Source organism: Nipponia nippon, unplaced genomic scaffold (assembly GCF_047370975.1).
Source record: "Nipponia nippon isolate SJK-2023a ecotype South Korea unplaced genomic scaffold, ASM4737097v1 scaffold_16, whole genome shotgun sequence".
NCBI classification, from domain to species: domain Eukaryota; kingdom Metazoa; phylum Chordata; class Aves; order Pelecaniformes; family Threskiornithidae; genus Nipponia; species Nipponia nippon.
The window spans coordinates 4,566,249-4,585,861 of NW_028262332.1; the positions used below are offsets into that span (position 1 = coordinate 4,566,249).

At 41.4% G+C, this 19,613-nt stretch overlaps 1 long non-coding RNA gene across 1 annotated transcript; it reads left to right on the forward strand.

Moving 5' to 3' along the window:
* The first annotated feature begins 1,625 nt into the window (after positions 1-1,625).
* LOC148056218 (uncharacterized) lies at positions 1,626-12,359 on the forward strand. Its single transcript, XR_015703800.1, has 4 exons — positions 1,626-1,714; positions 2,801-3,055; positions 9,709-9,826; positions 12,001-12,359. It is a non-coding gene; the product is annotated as an uncharacterized LOC148056218 (long non-coding RNA).
* The last annotated feature ends 7,254 nt before the right edge of the window (positions 12,360-19,613 follow it).

Genomic DNA, 19,613 nt, shown 5'->3' on the forward strand with positions numbered 1-19,613 from the left:
CTCACCAGCTTGCTAAGCAAGGATCAGGGAGAAGAGGTTTTGTACAGCCTTTAAAAGTTCTCTATCTTGAGAACTAAAGGGGTCCTGGTTGCCTTCTACACTGTTTTGCCATCTTCATCCCCCAGATTTTCCTACCATTGGTAAAGATTACTTTTACTGCTGCAGTTACTGTCTGCATGCAGGTGAGTGTTTTTGCCTCTATAGAGCTTCCTTTGCTTCGAAGCTGAAGTGGCCCTTTTGTTCTCCAGTGGGACAGTAAGTTAATTCTGTAATTAGGGGAAGGAGGCAAGACAAAGGGAAGGGCTCTGGTGGGAGCCTCAGAGGAACAGAAGGTGATGCATTGTGACAGATGCCTTTTTGTGATGCTGTGTTAAACACTCTGCCACTTCCTTTTGTTCAATTCCTCAACTTGCCTGTGCGCTCCCAACAACTGCATGGCCCAGGCAAGACAGCTGCTTTCCAGAGATAAAGAGGAGAAAAGGACTCCTTGCATTCACCTCTCACCATCCTATCCCCATAGCTGAGCTAATGCAAACTTCCAACATCCCTCCCTTCCTCATCATTATCTCATGTGGTCTACAGCTAGATAGATACCCCCAAAATTATGCTATAGAGCTCCCTCTCTTAAAAAAAACCTCTCCTATAAATGTTGGGCTATTTAGTTGTATACCTATACACTTCAGGAGAAGTTATACCTCCGTGTGAGTATTTTCTTCTATGCATGTCTCTTTTCAAGCTCTATTACCTCTAGCTCTGAGGAAGTTCAGTGCCTCTTGCCATCTCTGCAAGAGCAGGCTACCCCCAGGGGCAGACAAATCACTGCCAGCTGAAGCAGAGGTTCTGGGGAAAGGCACAAGCAGCTGCCTCTGTCCTTTCTTTCCTCCTTCCCACTTTGGGGAACACAGAGGAAAATGGCCATTGTGGCTCGCATCAAGGCAGATAGCAGCACTAAAACTAAGAGCATTAATTACTACCATTATTTTTAGCAAAAACATATTGCAAACAGCATGATTCAGAGCTGTCCAAGCCCCTGCAAGAGGGTGAGCACTCAGAGCAGAACAGGAGGCAGCTGGCAAGAATGGGGAGAAGGGAGAGGCTGCTCCTCCGAAACTTTGGGACACCATGATTTATTTATGCTGCACCCTCAAACAATTTCCGGAAACGGATCTGCACTGGGTCTGAATTCAAAATGGGAAAGCTCTCATATTCCCACTGTTAGAAATCAAAGCTTGGGTGGGATCATGCTGTTGCTTTCACTGGCATGTTTCCGTGGCCATCAGCAATGTTCCTTTAGATGTACAGCTTTGGTGTTGTAAGTGGGAGACAAATCAGTCCATGTATTTTATTCTCTAACATTTTATTGGCTTCATAAAACATGGTATGAGGTGCTGTATGAACAAGAAGTGAGCAACAGTCTTGGCTTAAAGAATTTACAACCAGAAAGATAAGACAATGGTTAGAAGGAAAGTGAATACTCATTTTATAGCTTGAGAGCTGAGGTAGGCTGGGGAGGGTTCAAAGACACATGTGCAGCTCCTAATCACAGGAAACAAGGAAATCACATGCAACTTGTTCTTCTAATATATATGTGCTACTAGAAAGGTTATATAGAGTCAACAGCAGAGCTGATAACTGCAAGCAAACTACTACTGCAATGATTAAAGCACAAGGACAACCTTACTGCTGAAGCCTATGGTCCAGCAAAATATCTGAGGTAAGATCTAAACATGGGCTTAAAGTAAACACTTGTTCAAGTGTCTTTCTAAAAAGAAATTAATTTAAAACTATTGTCAAATGTAAGTGTGTTCTTCAAGGGTCTGTTAAATTGAGATGCAGGCTTGTTGTTGGAGTCAAATACAGCAGTGAAAGAAAATACTTGTCAAATATATTATTCTGAGAATTCTGTGTTCACTCATTAAATCATTTATTAATGACTCCTGGAGAAAAAAAAGAAAAAAAAATCATCAGATAAGTTATTTAACAAAACCCCACAAATTCAGCATGTAACACATTCATCAGAATCTATTCAAGCAGCTTCAATGCTTGGACAAACCCCTGTTTTTTCATCTAATTTCCCAGGCAGGAAGACTGCCAAAAAGTGCAAATGATGCTGTAAGAATGAAGAGAGGCTTTTCAGCAGCCAAATACCTAAATGATGTTTACATGGACACTTAGCATCTCACTCCCTAAAAGACACATACCTATGTGTCATTTGGACACAGGATTTATTTTTTTAATGCTTATTTTAGAGTAGGGTAGAAACAGGGTATATTTGTCCAGGGGAACGAACATATCACACTGGATTCATTAAAGAGGGATGGATTGGAGGCAGCAGTTCCTCTGTGCTGAGCTATTGAAAGTGAAATGGGATAATTGCTGCAGTTACAACTAGACTGATCAAGCTGAGAGAAACAAGTTTCAAATTGTACCAATCAGCCCTAATCCGAAGGAGTTATTAACAGAGCTCTACCCTGGTGAGTCCGCATCTGCTAACTTGAGATAATGATTTATATCACCCTTTATGAAAGTTCCAATTTATCCTAATTCAATAAATGAAAGCCAGCAAGCTCAGAGGGAGTCACAGACAAGGATTCAGTGTGAGCCCCTCAGCTGCTCTCCTCCTCCCAGGCAGGGCAAGCAGCTGCTGCATGGTGCCATCCACTGGAGGAAGCCATGGGGACAAAGGGAAAAAGAAACACAGAGTTTGGACAGGTTTTTTTTAATATCTTCAGGGAACTTAGAAGTATAAGTTCCATATGTACATCAGTGTGATGATTTAGCCTTCAAAACTCTTGAATAGGACCAGCAGTGAGGATGCAGTATGGGAAAGGCAGATGATGCCTCCATCGGGACAAAAGAAGCAATCCTGAATGCCTGGACAAGGGAAGTTTTGTTAGGTCCTCAATACATGACACAAAAGCATACCACTTCAAAGGCTGTGGGATCACTTTATGTCAACATGCACATTTTCATGGATGTGAGGCTGTTTTGACCATCGTGGAAGATCTACCTGGGATGTGGCCTTTAGTGCTTGAAATAATATTGGGAATGGAAGGTAGGCACTTATTAGAAGTTACTCCTTTGAAATAAGATGTGGGATTTTCTGGATTTTCTGTGGATGGTGACACTGTAGCCCCAGCTATCACACAACACACTTCAATGATCCCTGCCTCTTTGGTGAAATTCTTATTGCACCCCAATTCAGAGCTGCCACAAGGCTGCTTTAACTTGTACAAGTCAAACGTCACCACTGACTCCCACGTGTCCTTTGTAAAGGACACAAAAACACGATAACTGATTCCCTCAGGATTTAAAAGGGGGTATAGCAGTGGGACACAATCAGTTTCATTCTCTATTGGGTCCTGCAGTAAGTGAACCAAAGTATCAAGATTTCTGCATATTGTTCTTCTCCTGAGGGGAAGCTTTATGTTATTTGCTGTGTTTGCATAGTTCTAGTATCTGCAGTGTTTGCTGGGCTTTCTTTTATTCAAACACATTTGTTCCAGTTGCGTTTCTGACCTATTTTACTGTTATTCCTTGAACGCTTATTGAGTGATATTTTTTGCCTTTGTTTCAAGAATATTCCAAGAAAGTAAAAATACCTCAAGCACTTCAGTGACTATTTGTGCAAAGGTTCACAGGCAAAAGAGCTTTTCCCCTTTCTTTCTTTTTAAGGATACCTTAATATTTGATTGACTTTCTTCTAATTATAAAATTTTTGCCCGTCCAGTCAGAGCAGAAATAACACCTGACAACTGAAATGGCCAGTGATACTTTGTCAGGAGTGAATGCTGCATAGCTGGATACAGAGAGGTGTTTGCAAACAGGCTGGAAAATGAGATTTACTTGCTGACCTAGGAGTTAGTATTCAGACTTATGCTCCTAAAGTGTTCAGTGAACAATATTTTGATGCGAGACATTGCCGATGCCTGTTCATAGGCGAATCCCAAAGAGTTCCTACCCCCTCCCTTCTGCAAAATACAGTATTAGTCATAATTTCATATTTAAGCTCCAGGCCTTCTAGGTTTTACTGCTTTACATTACTTTGATGGCTACAGCATCTGCCTTGCATCTCCCTGAGGTTACTGCCCTGGTACCATGTTTGTTCATTAGCTGCTGAACAGGGAACATGTTGCCTTTCTGCAGTAATGCAAGTTTGCAGTACTAGTGCATGTCTTCTTAGCAGCCTGTTGAAATATTGACAGAAGACTATTTCCTATTGAAGTCAAAACCATCAGTCTTTCTTTTTCTTGTTAGAGACTTTAAACAGTATTTGAGTGAGTCCTCAACTGCCATTGATGCTTACCCTATTTGTGTCAGGGGTATTTGTAGCATGATATGCTACCCTAATGCTGGCGCCTCTTAAATTCATATGTAGAGTCAGTTCTGAATTCTATCTGAACCTGTTTTTCTGCCAACTTCTACATTGTGTAGCCTGTAAAATAGGGTGGCAAAGCTTCAACAAAAGAAAAAAAAAAAATGAATGCAGCAATGGAGATAGAAAGGAGTCACTATCAAATGTTAATTACGTGTTCCTTGCAATGTGAATGAGATGAAGATTGGGTTGGGGCAGGGGGGAGGAAGGAGGCGTGCACAGTTCTGAGTATAGCTGAATTTTTAGAGGCACGGGTTGAAAGGAAAAAAGTGAAAAAGTTTCCCGTTCCAGCTGAAAGAATGCAGGAAAGTTATTTGTTCCAAGACCAGTTTCTACTAAGGACAAAAATAGCATCCTGAAGGGTCTTTAGGTTGCTGAAACAGGGATCTAAATCCCTGGGCTGTCCTGTCCAAACTAGGACTGATTGCTCCAATGCAGAAGTGGTTGTGATGCATGGCCAGGCCACTACGTTGGCATTTCTCATCTGCTGTACAAAGACTGAGGTCATGCAAAGCAGTGAGTGTGGAGCTGGATTCTCTTCCTTTTGTCACATTAATTCATTTGTTATCTAAGGTCATTAGTTCTTCCATATGGAGATCCATTACTGCCAGTGATTTCCAAAACCCAGTGAAATACTTCATACAGGATCTATATAAAATGAAAATTATATTGAGACCTTCATGCTGCACAGTCTTACAGAGTTAAAAGTGTCTAAAATCTGTTCCTCTTTCTCAACACACCATTTGCAGGGCACCCTGAGTTTCCTATTGATCACAATGAATTAATGCATGGACTACTGAAAAACTCCCACAATATATTAAGCATTCATCTGCTGTGCAAAGATGGATGATTTCTTACCAGTTACTCCAAGGAAACATACAGTTCGTTTAATTGCCAAGCAATCCCTTAAAAGCACAGCTTGCATTTGCTCTGCCATAACTACTTGGCTGGTTGATTGGACTCTGAGGTCAACAATGTTATCACCACAAGTCTCATTTAATCTCCCTATGACTTGCTTCAGCCTGGAAATAGTCCAGCAAGAACCCACTGGGGCAGAAATCTGTCTCCAGTCCTGTGATAAACCCACTGAGCCAAACACTACCTGCACCTCAGGAGAATGAAGGTCCACAGTGACCCCAAAGCTGCTAATCATAGCCACAGCACATCCAATTTACATGTGTGCAGATGGTTCTTAACGAGAATTAATTCAGAGAGGGATGAGGGAACCCAGAGTCCTGATGCTGTGATTTACTGAACCCCACATGAGGCCTCACTGAATCAAAAAAGATGGGTCTGTGCTGCCAGTGGAAGCAGTCATTCCTCAGCAAACACCAGACAGGCTCTACAGGGCTGATGGAGGTGGCTGAGCTGGTGGCTTAGTGGCAGCAGGCTCCATGGAGGCGGTCCCCTCCATGCCCTCGTGCCTGCTCCCCCCGCACCAGGCAAGGCTGTACATGCTCTCTTCCAGCTCGGTGCATGCCAGATGTCACAAGTGTTAGACATTCAATCTATAACTATAAGGAAGACATAAAACCAGTAACTATTAAATATTTATCAAGATTATCTGTTTGACCTTTATTTTTACAACTATTTGCACGCTAGCAAGGAGCTGCGGAGGCTGGCTGCAAAGAGGGTGCTGTGAAAGCAGTTGTGCCTGGCACCACATCCCAGCTCTGGCTTTCTACCTTCCTGTATTCCTCCCCCCATCCTCCTCCTCTCACCTTCCCTCCTTCCTCTGGGCATGCTGGGAATAAGCCCACAGGTCTGATAAAAGCCTGAAATGGCCACTGTGGTTGGCATGGATCAGATGGCGGAGGTAAAGCTAAGGGAGATTTCATTATTACTATCCAATTTAGCCAAAGCACATCACAAGCCATCCAACAAGGCGCTGCTTCCCAAGCTCATTGCATCTTAAGGAGGCAGCACAAGAGCTGAGCAGGACTGAGGAAAGATACACCCCTCTCCCTGGTGTGTATTCCCCTTCTGTCCTTTTTTTCCCTCACTGTAGTGTCTCCTGTGTAGGCACCACCCTTCTTCCATCCTTACCCCGCAAAAACTTCCCAAGATGAGGGTGGACTTCTGTGTCTCCAGGCTTCAAGATGAAAATAGAGAGAGCAAGGGGCAGGAAAGGAAAAAAAAAAAGATTTCAATTGACCCTCAGTTTCTGTTTGACCGTCACAGCTAATTGAATTGCCTTCAGTCAGTGCCAGACTTTGATGGCTGCCTTAAGAATAGGGTTGGCAGAGTAACAGAGGATGACAGCTGCTTTCTGCAGCTGGTTCCAAACCAAGGAGCAGGTCAACGAGCATGGATGAACTGGGGCTTGAAAGCAACGAAGTACATGTGCACTCCCCTCCATGACATGGGCTGAGCAATGGGAGATATTGCCATTTCTCTCTCTCTCCTTTTTCCCAATTCAGCATAAAATATCTGGACGAATGTCACTGCATTATGGTAGGTGTTGAGTTTTTGAGTACTTTTTTTTTTTCCTCTTTTGTTTCTCTTATTTTCCTAAGCCCATTTTTCTGCCCAATGGCTGGGATGGAATCAGTAATCGAAAAGTGGCACTGCTGAAATCAATTGAAAAAGTCATTAAGCAGCTGTGGTGTAAAAAAGCCTTCCCTGCACTGAACTCTGGAGCTGGCCCCATTCATTCACTTCTCCTCCCAGCTTGCTCCGGCTGCCCAGTTGGGACACCATATCCTGAAGATCCATTGGCTGCAGCCAGGCATGGAGGAACCAGTCACCTGTTAAATTTAGATTTCTTGAATCTGCCAACAGCCTGACACATTGATAAACAGCCGCGATTTTTAGCAAAGGTTGGGAACACTCACTCACTTGCTGTTAATTGCTTTGTGGTACTGAACCATAAAACCTGCAGTGACTCAAGCCTGAGCAACCTCCCAGCCATGCAGGCAGTGGTGACTAGCCATAGTGAGATCAAGGTCCCTCCATCACTCTTCAGACTGCGGGCCAGTTGATCGCTCTCAGAACAAAACCTCCCAGATTTACGGCTGGTCCAGCTGCTGTGTCAATAGGAACTAGAAGCTGCAGCCACCAGGCTGTCACCAACAGACACAGACCTCCCAGCCAGCGGCCACCAACCTGTGCCATGATTCACTGCGGCAGGGGGCAAAGGTGCCCCAAGTACAGGGCACACTCGTGGTGCTGCATGATTAACAAGGAGAGTGCTGCAGATGTGCTGTGTACTCTGAGCAAGGTTGGATGCTTCAAGAACTCCTTGCTCAGACATCTCAAAGTGATTGTGTCCATATGAGCTCAGGAATGGAGCAAAGAAAATAAAGTAGCACTGGTTGTTGGGTTTCTTAAAACAAAAAAGTCTTGCCTTTGCCCAGATCTGAACTCTGGCCCTGAATACTGAGAAATCGGACTTTGTTGTTTGTTTTGTTTTTTTTTTTTTAATCTGGCCACAGATATTTTGATAGGTTACGTGAAGACTATAAAACATATGATAGGCCATTCTACTCTAAGGTGATGCTCAAATACTTTCTAGAAAACAAAGGCATAAAATACTGCTAACTGATATCTAAAGAAGGAGAATGACCTAACTTCTCAGTGAAAGTTATCATTGTTTTTTTCACCAATGAGTATATTTTTCTAGCTTTCATTAAAAAAAAAGGAACAAGAGCAAATCCACTCTTAAAGGAGACAGCTTCCTTTTTTAGCTTTTTTCTTTTTTTTAATGGCATATGCCACAGATTATTTCTGTGAGCCAGTCTAATCCTTGAACAGAAGAAATTAGCATGACAATAGTGACTTCTCTATAAATAGAGTAATTATCAGGAGAAAAATAAGGTCAAAATGTATTTACTACTAATTCAAAAATCTTAGTGAGCCACTGAACAAGTGATTTGCTGTAACATGGAAATGTCCTGGGGGTATGAGTTAAGAAGCAGAGCTATACATGCTGCTGCCTGCAATTTTATAAAGTGGAAGTATTTCAAAATGCTGTCTTTCAAGGCTGTGGGAATAAGGCCAGCTATTTTTCTGGCATGTAAATGATATATCTCTTTAAACTTTACAACTCAAAGGTACCCCTCTCATGAGAGTATAATTAATTAATGAGAGGATAGAGACTGGGCAACAACAGAAGATACTAATATGAACTGAAGAATCTCTTATTCTTATACTCCTACTTAAGCACTTGTTATTTTTATTGTCACAAGAAGTGCAACAGGCTGCATGGACTTTGGTCTCTTCTGATGACAGCACTAATACATGTGCACCTGGTCCAATGGTGTAAAAGGACAAAGGAAAAGAACCACACTTCACACATACTCCTCGTGACTTATTATTTTTAATGATTCAAGGACTAACACAATATAGTTATTAATTCTATTGGGATTTGCAAATAATGGAGGTTGATCAAAATATAGAGCAGATTTTTTCAGGACAGGCACTTATGAGGTTTAAGTTTCACCTGAGTTTATGTCCGTGCATACAGATGTTAAAAGTTAAGAAGATGAGCAAGAAGAATCTAGAGTCAGACAAAAAACTTGTTATGTTTCCCCCAAGAGTGAAAAGTGGTCCTTTACAAGACACTGACTTTTTGGAGATGCCCTGAAAGTTTCTACAAAGTTTCAGCAGTGGATAGGGTCTGGGAAAGATTTAAGATGTTGATGGTGGGGATAGAGTGTCCCTTCTGCTGAAGAAAAAGATGAATTGTCCTTTTTATACCCATTGTTAACAGTGTGTTCCTTATGGTATGAGACATCCATCTCAAGTATCTCATGGGGCTATGTAAACACACTCCTTTGTCCATACCATGTGCATGCATGGCTCCTATGAGTCTCTGGGATCAGAGGGTACCCGAGTCCTCAGGGGCACTGCTGGTCTGCAACCAGGCTATGTCTTTGTGCTCAGGAAGAGGAGTCCACAGTTCCACCATGGTGTTCACACAGGGGATGGTACTTTGTCTTCCATCTGTCCTCCCTGTCACCGTGCCAGGTCACAGACTGTGCATAACCCCAGTAATTAAGCCAGATAAATAAAATCACATTGCTCATAATTACTGTGGACAATTTCATGTAATTAGATGTTAAGTGTGGTAGCCACTCTCCTTTATGGCCCTAGATAAGTACCTGCACCTTGACTTAGAAGAAGTCTGGTAGGAAATATAACTGCTTTGTTGCTCTCTGTGTAATTAAATACCATTAAAGCAACTAATTAGATCGTAAGTTTTAAATAAGATGCCCTAATTATCTTTGGTACACAGTGAACTGATTTGCTGGGGCAAAGCATTCCAAAATGAAAAAATATCTTTTGGCAGCTCTCAGGGTTATTTTTATTGTATTCTTTTTTCTATATCTCAGAGTCTGCATGAGAATGTGTTACACGTGCACTGTGCACTTGCCAGTGAAGAGGCAAATTTGGTGCCTACTAGTTCCTACTGCAGTGGAAGAGCCAGCCTTGGGGCAGGAAGGCAAAAGAGTGAGTAGATGCCCCCAGTACACATAGCAGATAATCTATAAATAGGTGCAAGTGTGTGCACATGTAGGGGAAGTTTTTACTTCCAGAAAGGAATGCAGTTTCGTTGTGATGAAGATGTTCTTCATCTGTCTTCTATTTCTATTTTGCTTTTGTTGGTAATACTGCAGTAGAGAATAGGTTTATAAGATTTTAGTATAGCAATTTGTTTCTTAATTCTGATTTGTTTTAGGCAGCTTTCTGTGAATTGTACAGCCAGCAAGCTTTCTGATCTCCCAGGCCCTAGAAGCAGAAAACACAGTGTGCACAGCAAAGAGAATATAACCTAGCAAATACCTGCATCTGCACCCTGATTATAAAAAAGTTTTGTCCAGTTGAAGAGCAAATATTCCATGTGGTTTAACATTCAAAGCTATCTGACTTTGCATTTCATGAGTTTCTGATGTTTGAGCAAAGGTGAGCCAAAGCCAAGGCAATTCGTGGGGTGAAGACCTGCACAGAGGTTTCATGGTGTAAATACAAGCAATACAGACACAACAAATATTCTCACTGAGCTTTTCATCCATTCTAATTGGGAGAAAACTGTGTGCTAGTCTGGCACGCCACTGTTAGCTGAAGGTTTTAGTTCAATCCTATCTTGGATTTTGAAGAATGACAACTGCAAAAAGCTGGAGAAAGCTAAAGAATGAGGCTGAAAAGGCATGGAAGGGCAGAACTGAGCAGCAGGAATCAGTGAAGGCCCAGAAAGAGGAACCACATCTTTCTTGTAGCCCATTTTCTGTGTCCTAGGGTCAGGTGAAGCTGGAAACTCCTCAGGGTGAGACTGAGTCAGGGCAGAATACAACTGCTCTGAGGAAAAAAAAAACAAACCTGTGGCCGTAGAATCTTTGCTAGAAGTTAAGATATAGAAACAACTCTATATTGTTTCATTATTTTGTGCTTGTAATACCAACCCTCTGCTTGGACACAGTCGATAAGAGAAGAAATATAGTTTGATACAAGCAGTTTCTCTATGGCAGATATAGTATGCTGTTAAGCCTTTGTCCTAGTCACTCAGCAAGGGAGCCAAGGAGCTGGGTTTTTCTGAAATCCCTTAAGTGAGCCAAAATTTGGCAGACCTCAGACCACTGACCCTTTCCCAAGGCAATAGCCCTCTCCTACCCCCCTTCAGTGAATCTCAAATGAGAAGTGATCCTCTGTTCTCAGAAAATCCTAGAAGTCACTTTCCCTTCCCACCACATCAATGGAGACCTAAATTCCATTATTTACAGAGCCTGTACTACGTGAGATTTCACTCCAGCCATAACTTGAAGTTTTCTGGAATAAGGGAAATACTAGTTTGTTTTTCCTCATTTGATATACCATTTGATTCCTTTGCAGGTATGACACACTCAATATATGAACCTTCAGGTTTTGAAAGATGAGTGAGAAAGATGGAAGCATTTTAAGATCAATCAGTCTTTATTTTACTTCCAGACTTGCACATGGTGGACTTGCTTGGATCTAATCCGGTTATATTGAATTAAAAGAAGTATTTTAGCTTTCAGAAAGGTCTTGAGATACAGGGCCATTTCTGAGAGGCCTGGGTATTATTTGCCATTGCTTCCTGCAGCTGCCAGATCCTTTTAGAGGTCTGAACAATGACATCTAGGTTGTAATTTAATGTTTCATTCCTGTGAACACCTTTGGCTCCCAGAAACACTTTGAAAGGTCAAAGGAAATTTTAAGCAGTCCCTTGCCTCTGTTGCTGTGTCCAAAAATAAAAATATGAATAAAAATACAAACAGTCCCTAGATAAAAATACTTGGTCATGTCCCATCAAAGACACAGTACATTATGGTATTTACTGTGGAGGTGGGGAAATTGTAGCTTTCCCTGCTCGCTTGTATTGTTGCATACAGATGTCTAAGACAGTGCTGATCTTTTACCCTTAAGGCAGCTCCAATAAAAGTCAAATAAAAATGAGTCTCACCCACTCCAGAGTGGAAGTTTTCCTCACCATTCCTTGTTTTCCTTGGCAATGTTCAAGTTTCTGAAAAAAAAGAAAAAACAAAAACAAAACAAAAAAAAAAACACAACAAAAAAAAAACCCCACAGACTTCTTATCTGGCTATTCTGTTTTTCTTCTCAGTTGCCCTGCTCCTTTTTCTCTCCTGCTTTCTCTCCCACAAGCTTAGGCTGCAAAGGAGGGGATATTTCAACAGACAATCTGCTTTGTGAGCGGAGCAGCACCAAGTGCTTCTGGACCTACTGGACTCTGGATGAGTGAAAGAAGATGGGAGTCACCATAACTGCCACAGCAAGGTTGTACCTTGTAACTTTGGCTAAAAACACTGCAGAGAAGGGTGACTGCAGACTAGGTAGACTTATCCACTCTGTAATAGCACTGACATGCTTGTATGCACTAGTGTCTTTCTGATACCCATTGAATGCAAGGGAAGACTGCCTTCCTCTTGCTTCCCTGCCCCCAGTAAAGAAGCAGTAGCCTTGACTCTTTGAAGAGAGCAAGAATCCATGCCTCTCCTTTTACCTGTTGGCTGAGCACAGAACAAGCAGAAGCAATGGAAATGCAGATGGAGTGGAAAGTTGTGCACATAGGTGGTAAAAAAATTGCTTTGTGGTACAGTCCAAAGTCTCACAAGTTATTTATTACACCTTTAATTCCTAGATGAATCAAGAGAAAAAAAATAGTCCTATGTTCTTATCCTCTGGTACCATGGTACTGCTCAGCCACTCAACCCCAGCAGCTTAATCTCTTTCATACAGAGCCAAAATAATGCAAGTGATATTGTGTTCATGAATAACCAATAGGTAGCTGTACCAAAGCACACAAAACAATGACAGCAATTATGGCCCCTTCTTCATGACTCACAGCAGGAACTTAACTGCTGGTAAAGAAAGCTTTTGACACCCTCTCCCCAGTCTGTTCCCACACACATGCCTCCTAGAATTTCAATTTAAGATTAAATTTGAAATGTGTAATTAAATGGCTAAAAAATCCCTTCCTCTGCAATAAACATCAGTCACCTGCAGGCCCTCATTGGGTGTGCCTTTTCTGTAACCACTGCAGTAGCTCTTCTGCCTTTATTTTGAGATAGGTTTTAGGACCTTTTGAATAGATAGCTTTCCAATATCCCCATGTGCTAATAATAGGCATCACATTATTAGCACACTGCTTGGATGGGATATTCAACAAAACTGGCTTTTACAGGGACAGAAGTCAGTAAGAAGCCTCAGAAATAATACTAATTTTTGGGAAACTACCTAATAAAGCATTTTCTTAGAATAGATAGGGCAGAGCTTCTCTGGAAACTTGACTTTAACACAGAAGTTAAGCCTCTGTCTCTCTTTTAAATAAAGCTTAATCTTTTGCAAAAACATGCCACTTTGCAAGATACCTATAAAAACCGACCATTTAATTTCAGTTGTAAATAAGACGAAAATCAGAACAAAAGTCAAGTTTTTCTTGAGAAACCACATAGAACAAAACTCTGAGTTTTATGCAGATTTGTCCCTCACCCCAGATGTCAGAAAACAGTTCACCCATAAGCCACCTGCAGCTGCACAGCCAGGCAGTCTCTTCCTGTCTCCCACCTTCCCTTCCTGTCCTACCCACATCAGTGCTGGTTGCACCTTTTGGGGGCTAAACTAATCCCTTTCAAGTTTACTTAAAAGAATCCCATTGAGTTCAAATAGATATCAGATCAAGCTTCATTGACTCCTGCTGTCACAGAGACAATCACTCAGCAGAAATGAAGGGAGGTGATCCTTGTAGTATGGTTTATAGCTCTCCAAGGGGCAGGGAGAGCAATTATATACAGTCCAGCCTGGCACAAGCCTGGGCAGTGAACCCACTACAAAGTGCTTGGGTCTGAATATCCTCGAACAATTTCTCCGGTGCTATTAAACATACACCTTCCCTACTGCCCAAGGTAGATAAGGATGTAGATTTTGCATCCAGCATGCCCTGTTGTTAGACGGTCTGTCAGCTCCAGAGCACTCCCGTTCACTGAAGCGGCCCATGTAATTATAAAGGAAGGGTAATTGAAATAAGAAGAAAGTAACACTTGAAAAGGAAGCAAATGATTCAGAACATGCAGAGCCATCCACCCACATCAGCAGGGTCAGGCGGTCTATCAAGCTTGGAAGCAGAAATGCTTTTGTCTGGAAGTAAAGAAAAAGAAACCCTAATAGGATGTATTTATAATCGTAACTACTGGAACTTCTTGTTTTCTTTTCTCTTAAAGCAAACCCTCTCACTTTTCAAGATGAGAAGGCAGGAATATATTTGAAAGAGGAACGGCCTTAACCAGCAGTTGACAGCCAATGTTGGACAAAATGCAAGAGGCTAGGAAAGGGGGTCTGGTGCAGACCACCTCAAACAGGTGTGCCTCTGCCCAACATTCCTGGTTTTCAAATAGAAACTTAATCCCACTCTTTCTCCCTCCCACTATGTAAAACTTGGTCAAGAAGATATGTTTCCTTCTGTCTCAACCCTAACAAGCAAGAACTTAAAATTAAACCCATTCCTTCAGGGTTTGCAAGCTAGGTGTTTCAACTCCAGTGCCTTTATTCCTGGCCCAGGTCTGCAGACTAAGCAGGAGCCTCAGAAGCTGTAAATTGACATTGCTCCATTGACTTCAGCAGAGCTAAAACCATTTGCACTTGCAGATGATCTGGTCCACTGTTTTATATACCTATTTTTTCCCTCAATTGCTTTAGAATCACACCCACACTAAAAATATTTTGGTGTCCTAGTCTATCTCTGAAAGATTTGAGAGCACCAACCTCTTCCAGTTTACACATTTGACACGGAGAACAGGGACAGAAACTGAAGAGATGCACATTACACAAAAGAATTTGCGGTAATGCCAGAAAGAGGCGCAGACCTTCCAGGTCCTAGTGTGGCGTGTGCTTCATAAGCACTGTTATATTCCCATGCTTACTTGAGAAATTGCTTAAATATTATATTTACATTTGTTGAATGTTCTAATGTTGGTCTGTTATTGCTGCAGATTTAACCAGAAGAAGCAGCTATGAGTCTGTTTTACTTCATTTTGACATTAGGAGTGAATCCAGGCTTCCCACCCATCCCATTAGAGCACAGAGATAAGACTCTCAGAAACTGAAAGTTCAAAGGTAAAAGCCTCTGAAATAGAAAATTCCTAAGAGACAAACCCATAGCATGTGAACCATGGATTAGAAATAAGCTTCTCCATGATTTTTAATGGCTTAGTTCAGACATTTCATTCTGAACATAGGCTTCCCAGGCAACACTGGATGAATTAGATCAGTGTGCATGCTTATCTGTAAATGATTATCCCGTCTCTCTTCAGGAGAGTCTGCATGTAGGACAGTTTCCTATTATATACAAATACAGAACCTGTTAGAAAATATTTCTCTCAGGTAACACTTCTACAAAGCACTGACTTAAGGAAGTGTGAGCAAGCATTTTTAGTGCTTTGTAAAGTATTTTATGTATTCCAGAAGTCTTCCAGCTTTCCAATCACACCTTTTTCATAGTCTGATAGTTTTCACTTTTAAAAAGATCTGATAGTCTAGTAACATTTTTTTTCTTTTCCTCACTTCAGCAGTTTTAAATACATCTTGCCACAGGCCAAATATTTTCCCCATTCTACTTCTTCAATAATTTGACAGATCTGTGGGGAATTTCACCCTCAAGTTAGATTATTTGTCCTAGCAGTAAGAAAGAGAACTAGAAAACACCTTTAAACAAAGTTAATTTTTTTCTTCCTGGTTCACGAGGGCTGACTATACCAAAGTACTAGAAGCTTCATTTCTAATAACACATCTTAGTGTACATTAAAATTAGACTCATACCATATTAATGCTACCAAAAAGACTACAGCTAATAGAAGTTTACTGTTATATTTCTATATAGCATTACTTATTCCCTATGCTACAAGAATTACTCACCTAGTTTGCAAACAATAACCTGCCTAGAATCCTACTATACAGATTTCTACTAGAAAATGCTAATAATAGCCTATATAAACTGCCTACAGAAGAAATCAACTATCTTTAGTAAGCATAACTATTTCTGTCTTGCACAGTTACAAAGAGCTAGCCTTACCCACCACTAGCTATGCTCCAGTCTTACTAAGGAAAGCAGCTTAGGGTTCATGCTTTTATTGGGAGCAGCCTTTCCCAGCAGGCACCTCTTCTGATCATCAGCCCCTTAAATTTGGGTGGGATGGGCAACAACCTCTTATGTAGTCTTTATGTTAGAGGGATAGGGAGTAGCTGTGTGCTTTAGCTGCTCTTTTTGTTTTAGTGTTTGTTAATTTTTATTGGTTTTAGGTTTCTGTTTTCTACAAGTGATAAATTTAAAGACTTTGGTAAAGTTATTTCTGTACCTTTTAAGGAGGGTTAAGCTGCCTGTTATTAAGTTCATTTCTCTTATACTAAAGAATTTTTTTTCATCAGGTTTTAGCCTGGAAGAAGGAAGTGTTTTATATAGGTTTTGCTTTTTCAAAGCCATAAAAATCCAGGATTCCTTGGAAGAAGATGCTAGTAAGCAGGCAACTGGGAAAAGCAGTTCACGTTTATTCTTATTTTCTTCACTCTAGGTGGAAGGTCTAGGGGATACATTAAGATGAGTAGAGATGTTTGTTAGTGTCTTAATAAGCAACTTCTGTTAACAGTTATGCTAGACTAGGGGCTTTATTAGTCCTTGTTCTGAGCCCATCACTAGTAGAGGCTGCTGGTTTTCCTAGGCTTTGGGATACTTTTAGCATCTGTTATGTGTTTACTGGGTCATTAAGTTGTGGACTGCAAGCACTTGCTTTGGGAGGTGATAACTTCCCAAAGAGCAGCTCCTCCTCCTTGGGAGGCATCTATCAGTCTGCTTTCAGATAGAAATGTGGGTAGGTGCATGACTCCAGAGATGTGCTTCATTGCTGTGGTTTATTTATTTTCTGGGGATCTTCAAGAAAGGTCAAGATTGTTTTGAGATAGATGGTACAAAATGTCCCTGCCCCAAAGAGCTGATGTTTAAGAAAACTCTTGCAAAACTGTAATGAAGAGAAGAGGCGGCTGTGGCACAATCTAGCCAAATTATATTGATAATATGTAGTAATTATATAGCACTTCACATGATCAGAGCACTTTACAAACATTAACTAATTTACAGCATTTGCTGAAAACAGATGTGCTTTTTCTGGGAAAAAGAGGGAAACACTGACTGTGCTGGCAGTAGAGAGCAGTGGTCAGGTTGTAGTTTCCAATTTGTGAAGAAGCTGGAAGATGGTGCAGGGCTCCATGGAGGGACCTTCTGGAGGTCTTTTAACTGCTTGCACATCTAGCTAAACTATGGCAAAAGGAAGAAGTACTTTCCTCTTCTCTGGTAGTTTCTGAATAGGAAGGGTAATCTTATTCTGTCAGATGAGCCTTTAATGTCTAAGAAGAATATGGACTGCAGGCGAAGGCAAGTAAAATGCTCTGTTGTTGTGATCGTCAACCTCTGATAACACTTGGAGCAATACACCTGATGGTAGCAGCAACCTGTTTCCTGTGGAGCAACAAAAAAGGTATGATTGCCTTGGTAGGCCTAAGGCTGTATTCTGACTTTTGAGTCTTGCTTTTTCTTCATTCTTAGCTTTCTGTTTAACATCCTCTGTATATCTGGCTAGCCTTATGTGCTTGTAACACCACCAGTTCATCTCACATGGTACCTTGTATTAAGCACCATTAAGCAAGACACAGCTATAAATTGTATTATATAGATGTCCTTTAGAAGCACAATAAGGATGTAACTTTGACTGTTCACCATGTGTAGCCTGTTTGGTCACCAAAAACAGTAGTTTCCACAGTGAATCATGTACAGCTTCTTAGAAGGTGCTGGAAGAAAAGTGCCTGCAAGACAGGGGTGTGAGAGCACAAATACCTGAAGTTCCTGTGATAATTTCCTTTTCCCCTTCCTGCAATTAGCCACTGTTTTCTTTGTCTCCTACTTTCTTTGCAGGGTAATAAAAAAAAGGTATTTACTTAGCTAAGCATTATGCTATCAATACCATACCTATTAACCTTATAAATTAGCCTTTTATGTGGTACTGTATCAAAAGGCTCTTGAAGTCCAATTGAATTATGCTTTACTTCTTCACCCTGTCCCTTGTCATTGTCACCTCCTCAAAGAAATTAATCAAGTTTGTTAGGCATGACCTCCCTTTAGTAAATTCAGGATGACTCTCTAAACAATCTGTACTTGCCAAGTGTGCTCTGATATTGTCCCCGAGCAGTGAATGTAGACTACTGCACAAATATAGAGATTATAAAGCTGTCCTCAAGCAATGGAGAGAAGGGTGAACCTTATTATGGGACTGGAAAGCAGGATCTGTCTGAGGATGAGGGGCACATTGGGGTAGGAGGGGAATCCTTGTAACACCACAGGTATGCACTAAAGAGCATAAAAGATGGTTAAAAAAAAGCTGGGGGATGCTTCAGTGGTGTTGCAGCCTGCTATTGAATGGAAAGAGCAGAGCAGGGAAGAAAACAGATTTGATGCTCCAGGGCTGGGCTGTGCTACAGAGCACTGGAGGGAGGTGTCAGAGCCAGAAGATTTCTGCAATGCTGCTGTACAAAAACTGAACCCTTGAGCAGTGATGTGGGAGAGACCAGGGAGGCTTTTGAGCTGCTGCAGCACAGGGCTGGGTGGCAGAGCAGTGCAGGCTGTAATGCTTCTGCCTGAGGGCTGCAGGGGAAAGAGCTGGGAAAGGAGGCTTCTGGTAATGCTGGTTTCTGGTAATGCTGCAGTGCAGAAGAGTTGTGCAGAGACGGGGGAGGGAATGCAGGGAGCTTCATGTAATGATGCAGTGCAGAGCAAGGAAGAGGGAAAGCTGTGCTACAGATCCTAGAGCTCAGGTAGGATTCCGGGAAGGAGCAAGGACTGTCTGGATTTTGTAATGCAGTAGTGCAACAGCTCTGGGCATTCAGTTGTCTCTACCATTCAGAGCAAGAGGGAGGCAATATTTTTTTAAGGCAGGCTCAGAAATGGTTGATTTTATAAACTAGTTTTTATTTTTGAGTCTTTTAATGATTGCTTTTTTCAAGCTTTTTTGCTCCCTGAGAGGGTGAAGTTTGATTTGACAGGTCTTCCTTGTGTCATCATGAGACTCCAGGAGCTGGGGCTTTAGGGAAAAAAATGAAATATAGGCTCTGCAGATCTGAGCTTAGGAAGCAGAGTCACAGTGACAGTAGGAGCAGAACTGTACTCATTTGATACTTGAGTGATTGCTTTCTTTTAATCTCAGTTTTCACTTACATTCATGTTTTGCTCAAGGAACTCCTCCTTTTTGTTTAAAATTTATTTCACCCAGTCTGGCATAAGATTCTTCTGTCTTAGTGTGGTGATAGAATGGATTTACTGGACAAGGAAATGTCCACAGTTTTGCTACAGAAATACATGAGGCCCTTATCAAGAAGATTCTTTTCCCAATTAAATATGTATTTGTTTTGCTTGTTACATGTCTGTTTGTGCTAATAATGCTTGTGAGGAACTCCAGCAGAAATTGCAGTAAACCTACTTGAAATCAGGAGAATGTAATTATTTTTTTCACTTGGTTTCTGTTTCCTTTCAAGTATCTACAGTTTTTTCTGCATTAGACTAATGGGTTACAAATTCCAGTTTAGGAGAGGAAGGCTGTACTTGAGGGACAGGAACAGATGAAGCACAAAAGAGTGTTGCTTCCTCCTATAGCACTTGTCACAAATCAAGAAATTCACTGAACAAAAAATGCTGAGGCTTGGAAGTTACTTTTCATTTTCAACTTAG